The sequence below is a fragment of the Scedosporium apiospermum genome, assembly GCF_000732125.1.
Source record: "Scedosporium apiospermum strain IHEM 14462 chromosome Unknown SEQ_SAPIO_0088, whole genome shotgun sequence".
NCBI lineage: Eukaryota > Fungi > Ascomycota > Sordariomycetes > Microascales > Microascaceae > Scedosporium > Scedosporium apiospermum.
Window position 1 is genome coordinate 1,558,459 of NW_015971789.1, and position 18,347 is coordinate 1,576,805.

The window sequence follows — 18,347 nt, forward strand, 5'->3', positions numbered from 1 at the left end:
GAGAGTCTGAGACTCTGAGTACGGTTACGTGAGTACGACAGCTGCCTGTCGTAAACTAGTGTTGTAGTCCGTAGGACTGGATGCGGGTACGTTAGAGTTCTGGACACGGGTCCTTGACTCCAACTCCAAGACAAGACAGTGCCAGTGCTCCGACGGTTCCATGACACCGACACCATCGCACCCACTTCCCCGAGCGAGTGAAAATACTTGTATAGATCGACGAGGCGCCGTGGGAGGTGGGAGGCTGGTGCGGTGCAGGTTTGGGGAAATCAAGATGAGATTTTCTTCTTACGGGGATGCACAACCTCATTGCCGGACCGGACTGGAAAGCGCTCATCCTTCCCATAAGAGTTTCAAGAAAATGGCTGGCGCTGGAACTTCCCTCCGCCCAAGTCGGGAACAAGGCCAAGAAACATGCCCAATAACATGTGCGTCGCCGACCGCAGGAAACTTTAAAAGTGTGTGCCCAGCGATCCTTCAGAAAATCTCCAATTATTTACCTCGCAGGTAATTTCGGATAGGCTTTGGGAAGTATCTCCATATGATACATCACCGGATCCATCATTTCCATCCAAATGTTCTTTTGCATAGTTACTTCTGCTCAGTACAAACTGCCAAAAAAAGAGGGTGGTCGAGATAATTCTAGACACACCCTCTTGGCCGGAGCTCAGCGGACTCCATTTTGGCAACGGACCGGTCAAGATTCAAGAACCATCTCGTGAGCTAGCATCGCCAATGGGCGGGCAAAGATAACCGTCGGCGGCGATTCGTCACATCCGATGGTGGTGAGATGCAATGTGCCGATTTTTTTTTAGGATTTTTTTTTTTTTCTGTTGTCCTCTCTACCCTAGAGGCTAGCGCAAACAAAGGCGTCTCCAATCTCCATTGTTCTCAAACGACGGTCAAGCCAAACCGCGCGCTTTTTGCCTCGAGAGTCGGGCCATGCACGTCACGAGGGTGCTAGTCCAGCGTCTCTTTTGCAACCCGTTTCTCCAGTAGTAGCGGTGCTTGACCCGCGCGGCCGAGCTTACCTGCAGGCCGTCACTCGTCCGCCACCCACCATCTTTTCTCGATGTTTCTTCTGTTTGGGCAGACACGCACCAATACCAGTGCAAAGAGGGTCGAGAGACGCTAGATACATAGCGTCATCTGCATCAAGGTCGCAAAACAGTATCTTCTCAGTTTTTGTCTCGTATTTGGAAAGAGTCCGCCCATCAAGCATAGTATGCTTCAGAGTTTGACTTCGTATGGGTAGTATATTATCTGATAGTGTTTAGATAGACTCGATCCTCGAGTCCGAGTCCGAGTACAAGTGTATGTAAGTGTTTGTCTTGGATGATCAATGAACGACACCCTGGCCGAGGTCCGGCCGGACGGGCAACTCCCATGTTGGGAAGGACAGAAGTGCATCTCACGCATCCATCATCTCCAACATCCTTTCCTCCTGCCAATGCAGGCCTGGTCCCGACCCGGCAGTTCCAGCTCCTCAGAGGCCATTACCCCAGGAATGGTCTGTTCTTGTCATCCATCGCTCCAGTCAGATGCATTATTAACATTAACTACTAACAAGCCCGCATACCACCAGAGATTCGAAGTTTCATCACCATGATCCTACGAATCCCGTTTCTAACTAGATCCTTTTTGCCCTTGCCTCTTTTTTTTTACCTTTTTGCGGGGAAGCTTCCCTTACTCGGACCAGAAACCAAATTTGTTGCCTGTGCATCGTGTCCCAATATCAATCAATGTAATAACACCGAGCAGCAACCCGCATCCAACACCAACGCCAGCATCGCCATCAATGTATTTTACGTAGCAATGCGGAGTATAGGGTAGCATGAGGGAGGGGGTGTTCCTGAGAGGAGCATTAGATTTGAATCTCGGCTCGACCGACTTGTCACACCTACGATCCTTCTTCCTTTTTTTCCAGAAGCAATTAAGAGACCGTGTCTATAAGATTAGGATCAAGCTAGGCGAGATGACGTTGGCGGAGAGCTCTTCCGCCTATGAAGTAAGACTCTGTCCAAACTATGTCCTAGAAAATGCACAAATGCAACGAGATGACAAGCAAGACAGAGAGAGGGCTTGCCAACGTCAACCACGAACATGCTCCGTACGACGGGTCGGAGGACATCTGGAAGTCTCGCCGCTCGAGCCGTGCTCTCTTTTCTTTCCCCGCATCTCAAATCGACACTAATGAGCACCTAATGGGTTAAAACGTCTCATTATTTCAGAGACTTGGTCTGTTCCTACATACTAGTGTCCAGGAGTTTTGCTAGTGATGGCAGCCTGGCTAGCCAAGGCTCGAAATTGATAACGACTAGTAAAGTTTGCCAATTGAAGCATCTTGGATCCAAGAGTCCGAGTGTTCCAATGCAGTACCAACGATCTAAACCGATTCGATCCGTATTTTTAGTTCGATGCTTGGCTCTTACTCGGTTTCCCTTCCGCCGGTCAGGCCACGGCGATATTCACGTCGCATCCGTTTTGACATGTTGGAGACGGGTCAATGCAACACAAAAACCGGATGAAAACGAGAAGAAGAAAAATCCCACTGAACGGCATCAATTGACACTTGCACGCTGCACCACTCTTACACGGAACAAGAGGACTGCAACGATGGGGTACTGGACCAGCATCGCGTGGGTCCTTTGCTGTATCGGAACGATCTGTCCCAAAGGAGCAGTTGAGGCCGCTGGAGAACAAGCTCTGGTTCGCCCAACCTTGGGAGGAAAGAGGCTTAGGGCTGGGTCTCGAATGACTGAGCCACGCAATGGCACCAGGCGAGATTTGGTCTTGTAATGCCACCCACAACTGCACTGACGAAGCATTACGCCAACCTCAAGCGACATGAACTCGGTGGAGTACTCTTCCCAGTTACCTTCGCACTGGGCGATACTTCGTACCTGTGGCAAGCTCCCAGACTGCCAGACTGCCAGACTGGGAAAGGACGCCGTGTTTCTCTTGTTTAGCTGAGACGATGGTTCTGCATAAAAGTATCCACTAAGGCACAAACTTATGTCATTGATGCACCAAGCAACTCTTTTCGCGATAGTGATACTTCTAGCTTGTATACTACTCAACAGGATTATCAATGTACTCTGAGGACGAAGCAGATGTCGCAGCATTGATTTTTTGTGCCTCCTGCCGAAGAGGCCAAAGCGGTACTATTAGATTGTGTGATCTTGGACCGAGGTAGATTTTCAAAGAACCACAGCTTGGGCACTGTACGGAGCACGCTCCATAACTGAAGTACCCTTCTCACACTTCTAAATCGCTACACCAAATGGGCTGCCTTTCCCAGAGGATTGGCTGGCCCTGGGCTCTGTAGTGGGCTGCGGGCATTTAACAACATGCAAGGTACAGAAACTAGTCTGTAGCACTGTACCATCGAGTCGGGGCGCCAGGTGTCCTGCCGGTCCGGGGGGCACTCTGAGGTGGTGGCACTATGAGTCCTTTCATCTTGCAACACCGCGAGATAATCCAATTGATCCGACTCCATGTTCGCCTCCGAAAACCTTTCGGAGAGCTCCTGCCCTGACATTATTTCCGGATCGTACTTTTCGTACTCATCAAATTACATTGGTATGTTTTCGGCTCAGGACCCTTATCCTGGAATCCGATAAGTGACAGCTGGTGAGAAGTTACCTTCGTACTTCTTAATTGATCGAAGACTAGCACACGGACAGGACCGGCAACGCTTTGACTTATTCCCGTGTTGGCCACACTCTTTAAGTTTGTTAGTTTCCACCACTTCCGACACATTGGGAGGAGCGGAATGGCCCTTTTTCGAGAAGGGCCGCTGTCTTGTCTGTGTTGTAACCGGAGAGGAGCTGAAAGAATAGTATCTCGCACGCAAAATTAGTGCCTTGATAGTGAGAATGTAAGAGTCCGGGCTCACTGCGGACGAGGCATAGACTGGTCTCCAGTCTACATTGAATCCCCATCTCGGACCTGCAAATTACGAAGTAATAATTACGAGAAGTCCACAGTGATTTTCAGAGTTCGCAAAATCGACTTGAAGTGTGCCCACTTACCAAACTCTAGAAACGGCATAGTGACAGGACATGGATTCCATGCCATGTCCTTGGGGTTGGGAAAGGTCGGCCAAAAGTTCGTACTCCGTCCGCTACATTTCCTTCGCTATGGAACCTTGGGTCCTCATGGATCCCGGTCCCCGGTCGCAGACAGGGCCCGGGGACGCTGATTCTTCTTCCGGGACAGGCATTGATATCCAAGACAGGACAGGAAAAATGGGGCAGGTTACCTTCCGAACTTCAGCCGGGTGCCCAATTTCGAACGGCTGCATTTTTAGAAGTATTTTCGCATAATATTGCGACGTACCGAGCCATCGCTTAATGGGCAATTTAGCCTTTCCAATTGCACGCCGAAGAGCCAAGACACGCCTCTCCGACGGTTCCAGAAAGCCATGTAGTGTAATAAATATCCTCCTTGGAGCCCAGCCTCGAGGGAGGTTACGTCCGGCGAAAAGACGGCACGGGACCAATAGAACATGTGGAGAAGCCAGTTCGCGATTCGCGGTGGCATTGATGAGCATGTGGTGACATTATCGCCGAAATCGAGACGGACCGTTCATATGAAATGGCCGCCAGTAGGATGAATACAGCCGATACCAAGATTTCGGGATTTGATCGAGTGACGATCTCCATTTGCCTCTGAGCATCTCGCTTAGAGTTAGAAGGATGATCCAAACGGTGACTGAAGTTTGCTCTTCTTTTTACGTACTACAAAACAGTACATCCATCTCATACATCCATCTCACACCTCCATCACACATGTTACGCCCGAGCATCCCCTGTATATCGCGGAACCGGCTACGGGGGTCAGACATAATACACTAATGCCGCCATGGGGTCCTAGCCAGCGTGGCGATTGATATGCTGCTTCCGGCTCCGCGACTCGGAAATGCCAGTGAGGTCTACTGCACCACACCCGGTCGAAAAGGATCAGCAAAGAGCTAACGCTTGAAGAGCATCCCAAAAAGAGCCATGCGCTATCAGAGCAATTCTCTTTACAGTGCACTAGGAGCTTGAGCTTGGAACATATTTCGGATGCAGATCCACTGCACTGCACGAGTTGAAGCTTCCCCGCTGGCAGCTAAGCCCGTTTCAGTAGATCCAATCCTCAGGATAGAAGGCCTTTCGTGATTTCCTTCAGTTCCATTTCCCCAGATTCTCTCCATCCACAACATGGGCTGGCCAAGATGGTATGTTAGAGGATGGTTCTGAAGTTTGCTGGCCTGAGCAAACTACAAGGTAAAATCACCTCTTCTTCATCCCTGGCCTTGGATGAAATAGCTATCACTTTTGTCTGCGATGCAACGATTGCTGCACCAAGGGCAAGGTTCCTCGATACAGCTAGTGTGGTCCTCCGGCGCTGTGGTTGAGCCGACCGGCAACAGGATCAGACAAACACGCCAAGCCTCTCGGCAGTGTGTCCTGGGACTCGACTGGTTAACACTGCCCCACCCTTCCACGATCAGCCATGTGGATGGTTTCTCTAACCACCTTCAACGCAGCAGTCATATTGATACGTAATTTTGACAATGATATCTAGAGTTGTAAAATCTGCATTCAGGTACTTGTATTTTCTTCTTTTGTCAATTTTAACTTTTACATTTTCAACCAAATGGTACCGAGGCTCCGAATTGAGTCCGCCTCCTTCAGTTCACGGCAGGTGCCTTTGTATCTGAACCCGAACATGGGTGTCTTCAAGCATGGGTATCGACAATCAATGTACGACCCAACTGGTTGGAAATCGGTAAATAGTGTCGGCGCCTGGCCTCCAAGCTAAGCTCTGCCTCTGTTTCCCCCCTCGCCGCCATGAGATAAACCTCTGAGCGCACCACGCGGCTCAGCTTGGTGTTTTGTTTGCTCAAGTGCTGGCTTATATTATTTGTCACAGCTCGCCCGCCGGAGCAAACCATCATTCAACTTGCTAGAGCCAAGGGCGTAGATGGAGCTAAATACAGCATAGACCAAGCCTCACCTAATTGCCAAACACAACATCACGCATCAACGTCCACATAGTTTCCTCAGAAATGCGCGTGCTTAATTCATCGACAATGAAGAGGTTGATCCTCGATGGTCCGTGTTCACAGTGCATCGCCGACCACTGCAAGGGGACATCATGGCATGTAGCAGAAAGAAATAAAGAGGAGGGGAAGCAGTGGGATCAGAAACGCAGTCCAGCCGAGAGAAAACAGAAAAAAAAAAAAAAAATTGGCTTGCCGATTCTCATCGTTTGACCAGGGGAGGACCTGGTGGAATCCATCCTTACCAGTCAGGCCCTCTGGCAAAGGGTGGGACGGGAAAGCCATCAGAAATCTCACCGCGGGCCGGATAGATACCCGCGTTTCGCCTCCTCGGGGGTGGCTACCAAAGCTAGTAATCTGATGACTAAGTGGGCTAACCCCATTTTACGAGCGGTCCTACTGAAGGGAAGAGAACCTCTTTGCCCCAGATTCTGTGTGCAGAGGCTGGCTCTTGTGGTACATGCAGGAAGTAAAGTGACCATCCGGGGGTGCACCTCATATCGAGCCCTTGTCGAGTTCTCTGCCGAATTTGGATGAGTGAACAAGCATTCCCATGCTACGGGTGAAGGGTGGCAGGTCCACAAAGGATTATTTGGCGTGGGTACTCTATTTGTCCGGACCCAAAGTGCTTCCTCCCCATCCTGGCATGATTCTGGAAGATCCAGCCAGGAACATCCCGGAAGCCAATTTCCAGTGCAGTACTGAGGTACTGCTGGTACATTGTACTTTTTCCAAGTAGCCCATCCAGGACAGTATGCAGTACGGTGGTACATCGAAAAGGTACATACTGGCTCAGGGTTGGAATGTCCTCTCAGCCCCCTGTCCACAGTGCATTCATCAGTATTCACACAAACTCTTTCCACATTGGTACCTGCATGATGTTTGCCCTCAAGGGATTGACCTTGGAGCTCAACGTGTGCTGGTCCCCTTGCATTTGTGTGTAGCGTACACTACCACACAGTCTAAACTGAACTTGCAAGTAAGGTTGGTGCATAGCGCAGACTACTGTTGAATATGGCACGACACCTACATGGGAATCCTCTATTGTCCCAAAGAGGTGGGCTCGACGCTCAACCTAGCGTCGTGATAGCGTTTCCGGGACAGGACCTAGGAGTCTTCCGAGAGACCCCAAAAGCGAAGTACGAAGTCAAACGAAGACAAGGCGATTCCCCATCATGCATGTTCTTTTACAAGACTTGAGATATTATGAAGTGGGAACTTCAATAAAAGTCACCGGAGGATAGAGGGCAGAAAAAAAAAATCTTTTCAATGGCATGACTTTCCAGAAATGCAACGGTGCTATTACCGAGTTCCTGTTTATGATACTCGCCTCGTCGCTGTTTGCCACAGCGAAGCCCTGGTTGGCTGTTTCAAGGTATCAAAAATGGAGGTGATTTGGGAGATGAAATGGAACGGGCAGTTACTGTAGCCTCTCGGTCATCGCCTTCAATGCTGCCTTGCCCGATGATACCTGACAAGCACAACCTAAGACCCTAAAACACTGAAAGTAGCAGTGGTAATACCACTCTCCGAAGCAGTTCGCCCTGGAGAAATCTAGGCGACGTCTCAGAAGCATTCCCGAACACTTTCCAGCAAAGCTCCGTCACAAGTACAACCTTTTCTCTTTTTCATTCCAACCCCATCTCCCTGCTCCTGGGATATCCTGGGAAAAGAGTACAGTATATCACCACAGTACTAAGATACATGTCGCTATCGTGGTGAAGTGGTTGGAAAACACATGGATAAAGACCCTCATCGATACGCTGCGGCTGCCGGATGAGGGAACCGATTTTCAGAGAGTTACATCGACAATGCGTCGAGGACATGGGTCAGGGCCTGCCAGGTTTCCACCTGGATGGACAGAAGGGTCGCTGGCGGACCGGGGTGGCAGGGACTTGGATTGGCCTTTGTTCGTTTCCCCTCTCATTGCTTTTTTGGAAGGAAATAGTGTTATCCATGGGGCTTTATGACAACTAGAAACTCATCCGGGTTTTGGAGAAACGGGACCCCGAAAGTCTGTGGGAGAAGGGTAAAGAGCAAGGAGCACTTCGCGACCGTTTTACGAGGGTTTACAGTTAATGCAAGTGGCTGCCTCATCTAGACCAGCCCAGCACTGGGCAAAAAACCTTGGATTGGGGGAAAAGGTGCCAAAAAGCAAGGCGAGAGAGGTTCTGTCCAACTGCAAAGCAATCAAGAGCAGAAATAGAGCAGCGCTCATGAGAGCAAGTGATTTACAATGCAGCGCAGGCCGGAGCATTACATACGTGCATCCTGAAATTGGCATACCGAACAGATGGGTTGAACTAGTTTACGAGATTCCTGCAAATCCAATCCGACTGATCACATACTCCAATGTTGTTACGAGTAAGTTTATGAGGGACCTGTCAGCTCCCATTACCCGGTATTAGCTAGGTGGCGAATTGTGGGAACTAGGTAGTGTCTGTACGAAGTATTAGCGTGTAGGTTATGCCAGATCAAGATGCTCAATGGCCCAGGTAAGATGATCAAAACAGACCGTGCTGGAAGCCGTCGTAAAATAGAGGGCAAAGCACAGCGACTGGACGCCTTTAATTAGAGAGCTGGCGGGCTAGTGGAGTGCTACTTGATCAAGTAAAAAGTAGTTTAGTTGGATGTCGGGGAAATTCCCCATCGCGATGCGACACCAATACAAATCCAGGCAGTATCGTAAAAGTCAGGCGAGGCGAAAGGAATAGCGTAGAGCCGGACCACTACAACGGGGAACTGGGTAAGATTTACCTGGACCGTGTCCGCGGGACCCTTCGAGAAGGTTTCAGCGCCCAGCCAACAGTAACTGTCCTTGGTGACACGATACAGGCCAAGAGATACGCCACCGAGGCCCCCAATATCCTGGGACCCTGCTAAATACTTCCTGGAGTGTATTAGTCGAGTCCTTGTGTCCGGGGGTCGCCCTTCCTCCCCTGTTAGATCCATCTGAGGAACTCGGCGGGGCAAATGGGCTACTGCCCGGGCCTCGCCTTCCCGTCTTGTCGTCTTGCAGCAGGAACCCCACGGCTCCAGAAGCCAGAGAATCAGGCCAGGACGCATTGGGAAGGAGGCAATCTTGAGTGACCGTTTAGGTTTGGAATATCGTTATCAAACAATCAGGTGTGTCGGAAAGGAAGGCGAGCAACTCCAGCTACGCCAGCAAACCGGCCGAAAATGATATGTCGCCAAAAGATTGAAGAATATATTGGTTTCGTTAAGATCAACCGCCGCACGAGCGAGTCTGTGATGCTACTACTACTTCGTGTAATATTGTGGATGGGTCGAAGACCAAACTACAGACTGCTAGACCCTTACGAAGTAGTCAATCAATTACCACCGAGATGATAGCTTTGATTGGCAATGGAGCAATGGAGCGATTGAGCGTGCTATCGGAGGTGTTTCAACCAAGCTCTCTTGATTGTCGATTTGATGCGAGCACGTTTTGGAGATTTGTCCCCCCACCCCGATTCCTCTTCACCTCGCATGCATCTCCGACGAACTCATGCATTGACGATCGGGGAACGAAGGAAAACATCTATGATACACAGCATGGAGCGCCAATCTATTGTACCTCAGAATATCACACCGCCAGTCGGAACTGCTCAAGTGCTGCGTACGTACTTCGTTTATTGTTTACTTTTACTAACCGTTGGGGGGGGGGGGGGGGGGGGGGGGGAGTTGTTAGGCGGAGCTGTTTCGAGCACCTCAATTGGATACCGAGTTCATTCATCGGAGGATTTATTTTTCTTCTTTCATGGTTCTATTTCTTCATTTACATTTGAGGTAATATATTGGTGCTGTAACTGTCCCAATCGTTCGGCGACCAGAACGGCCGCAGGTGTTTCTCGATGAGGGATTCGAACACGTGCATAGGATACGCTGCGAATTCGCTGTCCTCTCTTCCCAAGGCCGCCCACACCGTGGGGAAACCAGCGCGTTGGGACCTCCGCCCTGCCCTTGCAGCAGGCCACTGTCGGTCAACCAAAACGTAAAATAGAGCAGAGCGTTTCGGGTATTTTGCCTGCTCATCACAGCAAGACCGGAGCACGTGTCCTCGAGATCTAGTTTGGCTGGACTTCTCGCGAAGAAGCATGCCCTAGTGTAGTACGATCCATCAAATAGATTAAAATGTAGGTGCGAAGTCCAAGTTCTCTCGACACTTCAATGTTCGTTTACCCCACGCGGCGGAGATTCTTGGACCTGCCCATGGCTTGCATCAACTGGCGTGCATGCATCAATATCACGATCGTCTCTACTGAATACTTCGTACACTCCTTCGTAACTCGCGGCGTCCCCGATAAATGTAGCATTGTTGTTATCACCTCACAAACCCACCAAGAGTACAACATCCGGTCCCTGCCATTTTTGAGACCGGTCACCATCTGCCATGACAACAGCCAGTGAGGAGATGACGGGTGAGCTAGGATAATAAACCCAAATCTAGTTTACGAGCCGATCGACGGAATATTAGTAGACGAGCACAGACTTCGTAAATACAGCAGCCAGCGACGATAGAACCGCGTGGTAGGCTATCTCGCAAGATTACCATTCGTCAAAGTGTCAATCTCTCCCCTCGTGTCTTTCATCCGCTGGGCCTATCGTACTATATGAAGCACGTGGAATTGTGTTATCGTGCTCCTGGGGTCAAGTTAGTTTAATTTCAGCACTCTGCCTGCCTCAACGGCACGTTGCCAGGAACACTCGGTCGGTCGACGCTGTATCACCAGCAGCCGTGTTTCTAGAAAGAATTTAGTGTGGGGGGTAACACAACGGGCGCGGCATGGTGGGATTTTATCATCTTCATCCCGCTTTCGCCTGCCTAATCTTTCCAACATGGGGTGCGGGAGCTTTACCGGGATTCTTTTAAACATCGAAGGCGTCATGGAATTTGGCACGATATTTTAGATTCCCTTACGCAAAAGTATTCTAAATAGCCTCGAAAATTGCTGCACGGTGTTGGGTACCTCATCCCCAAGAAGTGTACTCGCACCCATCCTCGAGAGGACGGACCATCACCATCGCAGTGCAGTGTAGTGTACGCATACGTAAACCCTACCCAACCTTCTCAAGACAGCCTCACGAGACACCAGGCTCAGCAGAGACCGAGGAACTGGAAAGGCTAGTCTACCCGGTCTGCTCTACTAGCGTCATCGGCTCTCTCAGCTAACGATGACGCCAGATACCCGGAAACGTGCTACATTCCCAGGGTTTTCTATGGATGGCCTTACAACCTTTAAATTTTCAATACGAAATAGATGGCTTGGTGATTACGAAGTAAACATTGAACTATTTCTTTCTGGAAGTTGGAGCCCCGTTAGTAGCGGGCGTTTGGCTGCGTCGTACATCTAGTGGCACTCGTTCGGTCGCTCATTAAGCAGGTATAAGACAACTTGAGAAGGTGCTCCGATTGTGGCACTGAATAAGAACCGCGCGGTTTCTGGCGCAGGGTAAACGCACCATTCTCCAGCACATTGCGGGCCGGTTTGGGCCGGACTGTCCTCAGCTGCCACTACCATCGATAATAGCCTCCGACCTTTTTCTTCCACATCGTCCGATGATGTTGAAACTGCGGATGGCAACGCACACTGTAGTGCCCCCGCCGATATCCACTGCGCTACTGTAGTGCCGTAGTTTAGCTGTAGTCTCGGCTGGCTGTTCCAGTTTGACATGGTCGCAAGAGCGAGAGCACATGTCCCGCCCTAGGTATGACACCTTTTGCCATCGACGGAGTTGGCCAGACCAGGCTGGCCAGCCACTGCTCCCACTGGGGTCTTGTAACCCTACCCAAGTGCACACCTGGTCTCAAAAATGGCGAATGTGGGCGTGACAGGGCAGAGAGATCGGAGATGGCGGCAACTGGTTCGTAAGAGAAACAGTCGAGGGGATGATTTGGGAATCCTACGAGGTAATTTGGTATGGAGAAAAAGCAATCTCGACATCATCCTAAGCCCTTGGTGTCCCCTGGCCTCGGAGGCGGACGGCACGGCACCGGTTTAGAAACTGGTCCAAGTTGCCAGTGCCATCCAATCGGGTGCCCACTAGTCTTCGTCAAAGCCTGGCGGGTCCGTCGTTCTTTCGAGACTGAAGGAGCCCGGCGACTCGCGATGCGAGGGTGTCGATGGAGACAGAAGAGACAAGGTACCCAAATACCAGAGACAATTGATGGCCGTTGGTATCGACTACCTACGACGTAGACTACACATTTCGAACTAATATCGGATCCATCCAGGATGCCTGACAAGCGATTTTCTTGGATCACCTGTCTAAAACCGGGCTCCATGATGGCGAGGTGGGAGGATCATTCAGCTATCGCCCGAGGTGTCCAAAAGGGTGGCTCGAAACTGACCCCCGCGATTTGCGATTTGAGATACCGCTATCGAGCGGGAACAGCGGACATTCGATTATTTAATTAACAAGAGATCTGAAGAGATTAGGCGACACGACGACCCTGATCTTCGCCCCCACGATAAACCCCTCAAGATAATCAGGGTCCCGATAAACTATCAACCATACATGCGTCTACACCCACACCCGTGGCGAAACCCTAACAAAAATAACATATAGTTGCTGAGCGGAGAGGATGAATGCAAATAAAAATAAAATAAAATAGAATATCGAACGCCTTTTCCAAGACAATGTTAGACCGGGTGTCGGGACTTCGAGCCTTCCGAGAACTAGAGGCAGAAGAGGGGAACAAATTACAATGGTGTTGCCACGATTACGCTACTACTGCATTGTATAAGACGACTTTTTTCTTGTTTTTCTTTGCTAGTGTAGTTCCTTCAATTACAGTCGTCCTTGGTCGAGGTGAGTACGCTTTGAGTCAGGCGAGGTGAGAGAAAAAGAGATTTTTTTTTTTTTCCCTTTTCCAAAAAAAATTAAAGTGTGTTTCAGAAATCGGAACTCCGCCTCAAAAAAGCGAGAAGTCAACCGCCATCCAGGAACGTATGACGAAATGGTGTGGCAGCAAGAGGCCATAAACGGTTAAAGAGGGTACCTGACTAGTCGAAAGTCGGGTCAATTGATGAAAACGAGAACGACACTCGGAATCTTCCTGGTTGCTACTGTTTGTTGCTTTGCGTTGCTTTGCGTTGCGTTGCTGCTACTACTGCTGCTGATGCCAATGGCCTTGATTGATGGATCAATTGATTGAGGACAGGCGGTGTCCATATCACCAACAGCTCAGTACGACGCCCGAGTGATAGTGATTACTCTTGCATGCATTGATCAATCCAACCTACGATGCAGTGACCGACAACTAGGCAAGGGCCATTCCATCACAGAGGAAATTGATGCGAATGAATCCCGGAATCGATAATAATAGTAGGTCCCGGACGGTGTGCTCTAGGCTCATCTGTTTCCGCCTTGTCACACCATCACGATGAGTTGATGCCAAGGAACGCAAATTCAGCAAGGGAAGTTGAAGCCGATTTGCCATTCGTTCCTCGTATCATAGTACTCCGTAGAAAAGCTTAGCTCCCCATACTTCCTTCGTTCCATTCTTTTCCTGCAACTCGAAAGTTACTTCGTTCTCGTAGTGCATCAGAAGTCCTTTGTACGGAGCAGTCCACCCTCTTTTTGGCTCGCACAGTATATGCAGGTTTGGTCTCCCGCAGGTACCATTGAACCAGACTAGGAAAACAACATCACGGTCTGCTTGTTCCTGTCCAGCGTTGCATTGACGTTTTGGGTTTGGAGCCAGCCTCTTCATGCAGGAACGGAGCAGAGAAGGCAGAGAAATCTCTGCGGAAGAGACACCTGTGATTGGGAGGCTTCAGGGCGCAGCTCTTTTGTCCTTGCAGACTTGCAGCAACCCAGCCCACCCTCCCTCTTTTTCTCTGACAGACTGAGAGGCAAGGGGGACCTAAGGCATACCAGGTCCCGGAGCCCGCTTCCCCAGCAAACCGGCTCGTTCTCCGGGAGGGCCTGGTTCAAAACACCATGGTACCTTTCCAAGGCTACCACGGAGGGGCGGATCCGTGTGTTTGCTTTCCGCATAGGACCGGGCAATCACTTCCGTATCCCTACCGTCACTTTTCTGCACTCACACGCACTCCATTGTCTCGTTCGCAGAACACAGTGGATCGATCAAGGAACTCGACAGATGGGTGCCTTAGTGTGTTTGTGTTAGTGCGCAATCGAGGGGGTCGAGGTAAATACCCGCGATTGGATGTCCAAGTGAAAGTTCTTTTTTTTTTTCCCCCTGCGGCGTGAGGTCCGCCTGGCGCACCTTCTGCATTTGTGCTTGCGTGTTTCGTACCTGCAACCACAATCCAGAGTGGCACCGAACAAGATCTTACCTTGGAAGGAAGGATACACCGACGAGAAATCCTGGCTGAGGGTGGCGGGGGAAGGCACGCACCACTGAAGAAGCACTGTGAATGAGCTGTTGATGTACCCTTAGTAAGTACACTGTCGGAATTTCCAACTCTCCCATCATACATCATATGCAGGTTCTCGTCACGGAACGCGAGAACTGGTTTCGGGAGGGTTAAAAAAAAATTTTTCTACTCTCAATTCAGTTCCGATATGTTGCCGCCTCGACTGTCCCGTCAGGATTCGTAGATGAGGTTTGTGGTACGGGTCTGTGAGCTGATGCCCGGTCAGCCTTAGTTTGCTCAGCGCCAGCCAGGCCAGGTCATACCAATGATACCATTGATCAATTGATCTTGATCTCTTGAGCAAATGGAGGCGCCCCCCGCTTATCGGCATCCACCCTGAACTGACCGCCCTTGCTCCCTCAAGGTGGTAGAAGAGAAGGATGGAGAATCCAGTCTCTCGATTTGTCGTCTCTCCCGTAACTCACACGTAACTACAACTGCATGCTCGCGTACTTCGTACTGCATCAATTGTCTGTTTTCCGGATTTCCTAAATGTACTCCCCCTTCTCCGCTTGGCCCCCCATCTCACGGGCTTTTGTGACGGGTCCGGCAGCCTCGGTTTTACTGAGCCAGTTCGAGCAAAATATCGACCAATGCACGGAAACCATCCCACGAAAGAAAAAGAGAGAGAAAGAGACTGGACCGCACACAGACTGGAGGATCTGCCCTGAAGTCCCACCGCCAGACCAGCTCGCCTGCGTCTACATACGTATGGCCCACCTGCACACCTGCAAGCAAGCACTGTTTCCAGCAATGCTCGTCCGCACCCCTGTCTACATTTGGGAGGAATTCGTCCCAATATCTCCCTCTCCTTGCCTCGAACCTGCGCGTATGCTGCGCCGTGCGTGCCTGTGTGTGCCTGCGTGCCCTTTTGCTCCTGCTCGCCATGTGTGCACTATATTCGTACGATATCTTCCTGTCGAGATTCGTCGGTTTGGCTGCTTCAGGTGAGCAAGGTCTTGGTAAGTTAGCTGCCTCGCACATGCTTGATATGCAGCCGGCCCTTCCAGCACGCATGCTTGTTCTGGAATTCGGCCCCCAGTGGGTGTCGTGGTGTGGAGGTCCCTCCGCTCTCGCACCAACAGACGGCTTTTTACAGAATAGACCGGTCAATCCTTAGGTGGATCTGACCCTCGGTTCTCCGTCATCGTCACCTAAACCTTCCCGTCACCAACCGGGTAAGAAACCATGGCCCATCCTGTGTCACATACGAAGTAAATGGCCGAAGAGTTGCGAGGTTTTGTGGGTGTGCCTGAGAGAAATAGATATCGTGCACATCACACAAACAAAAGGGCCACTTATTGTGGGTTTGGGACGAAGATGAGGAACGGGAGGAGAGGAAACCCGGGTTGCAGACACGACGGATCGACAGGCACCTTGCGACGTCGGAGGTGATCGACGTAGGACTTCACCTGTTGTCGGTGTTGGTTGTGATCGACACTTCGAGTCAATGCCGGAGTGGTGGAGGATGGTAACAGCTGTCGCATAAGATGTTGCTTGTCCTTGTCCTTGTCCATCCGCGCTCAGAGCTTCCTGGTTCCCGTACATATGGCGCACATATCACGAGTTCCGCGGGCTTCCTGCTTCAGAACCGTAACAACTCTTGCGTGACGAAACCGATGATATACAATTTCCACAGTAGACCATAGATTTGGAAGACGCAAGGAATCGCGGTGGCATCTTCTTCGGTAGAAGCACCACCCGTCCCCATGGTCCACCACGAAAGGCGTTAGAACCACCTTGATGTCTCTGGGAGTGAGGAAGTCCTACATCCCCAATCCGAAGCGTGATATGAGTACCGAGTGGCCGGGATGATGACCTTCGCATGTAAGCAAGCAGCGCCCGAATTAAGAACCGGTCAATTCTTTGGTTCCTTCATGCAAGACGAGTTGCTGCAGCGCCATGATTTTGTCGCGCAGTTGGAAAGTACGAAGTAAATTGTTTCCGACCGGTATCGATATCAACTCAATTCCAACCACACTGGCTCATGTTACATGTATCAATGGGATAGGTTTGATGGTGATGACCCGTCCCATCACACACACTTGCCGAGTCAATTCTTCGTTCCCGCACACGGCACACTCGGCCTATCGACGTGCTTCATCATTGATAGATTTCGTGTTATAGCATACTCGGGGAATGGACCCGAATTCGTGCGCAATAAGCGAACCAAGACCCATTTCAGGTTCCAGACATGATAGCGGAAGGCACTTAAGAGGCTGCGTCAATTGATGCCCCGCCCAAAACTACGAAGTAGATCGTCTCTAGCTTCCAGATTCTGCAAGCTTCCCCGTGCCGGAGTTCCAGATGCTGCAAGTACTATAGTGCTTGGGACCTTGCTTAGCAGCAACCAACCATCAACCAGGCGGCGGATCGTTCTTCGGTACGAAGTCAGTCAGTAAGTTCCCTCCTTCGCGGGTGTTGCATCCATCGCCGGTCTTCGGTGGTGAGATACTGACCGTGCAAATATAATTGGCTCTCTCACTCGAGAGAGCAGTGCCTGGTCTGATGTTGGCCTGGGCGTCGTTGGGACTAAATCATCACGAGCTGAACCCCGGCGGTGGCGTCTTCCTTCGCCCCTGCCTGAAGCTTTGTCTCTTTCACGTTATTTTTTGGCTTAACCACGAGGGAGATATTTCGTAGTAGTATATTCTTGCTTCGGACAGGACGCCGTGGGGTTTCCTGTTGCTTCTTTCTATTACTATAGGAAAACTGCCTGATCTTACGACTAGGGTATGCTGCAGGCTGTGTTTCCACTTGGGTGCTCTTTGGTGACGCCACGCTCGGACCCTTGTGGAGGGGTCGAGGCGGGGTCTCAGATAGACTCGTCGAGGCACAAAGAAACAATCGAGAAGAAGGGCACGCCGAAGAACAAATCAATCCCACGAGTATGAGAAACCCCGCTTCAGGGACGAGGGGTGCGGAAAGGGGGAAAAAAAAAAAAAAGAAGACACTTGGAAAGAAAGTTTCCGTGGGAAAGAAGGGTCAAAGGGTTCCAAGTCGATTCTATCTCCATCGCTAGTGTGGATAGCGTGGATGTGGATCACATGCAGCTCGGGGCTTTTGATAAGCTGTCATTCAAGATGGACAGTGATGGACTATCCGAATGGGTAGTAGTATGAAGTCGTGGAGCGTGTGCGCTGCAGCTTCTACGTTTGAGATATCGAATGCTACTGACACCATGGACCTTTAGTGTGCGCAAGTTCGTCGCATCAAGAGCTGGATTACCCACTACGCTGCAGGACACAAAAGAGGGGATTGTCCAGCCCTCGTGGCCTTTTCGCGAACGAGTATAGCCAAGATGGAGGGGGAAAGGTGGGCGAACGGTGGGGATCAGGATCAGCATGTAACCCTAGCTATTGCACACCTGCTCCCCAGATTCTTCGATGGTTGCTTTCTGGCGTCGTGCCGCGTACGCTTTGAAGCTATCGTTGACAAGTTATACCTTTCTTTGCGCCAAGCAATGCTGGTGGGTGGGCGTGTATGCAGATGTGGTGTCCGTGAAGGTGTGCGCTCGGGGAATCGCAAGACAACCTACACGGACAAGAGGAACTCAAACAGACGGAGACCTTTCTTCTTCATCCAAGGACAGAACACACACACACACACACACACACACCACGGCACCTCTATCTCCTCCCATGAACATGAGGTTCAGAAGTGGGCTTCAAAGGGGAAAGGGGGGCGCAGTAGATCAGATCTAATGCGTTTCTCCTGAACCTCGTCGAAATCCTTCGCCTCCCCCCGTCATCCCCAATTCCTCCGACTCGCTTGAGGCCTTCGTGCAGATAAGCGATTGGCCCCGACTATAGTTCGGTCTTTTTTTCTTTTGGGGGAAAGCTTCTCTATGGTATTCCGTCCGCACGTGGGCCGTGGGTCTGATACGACCACGTGCAGGTCCCAAACAG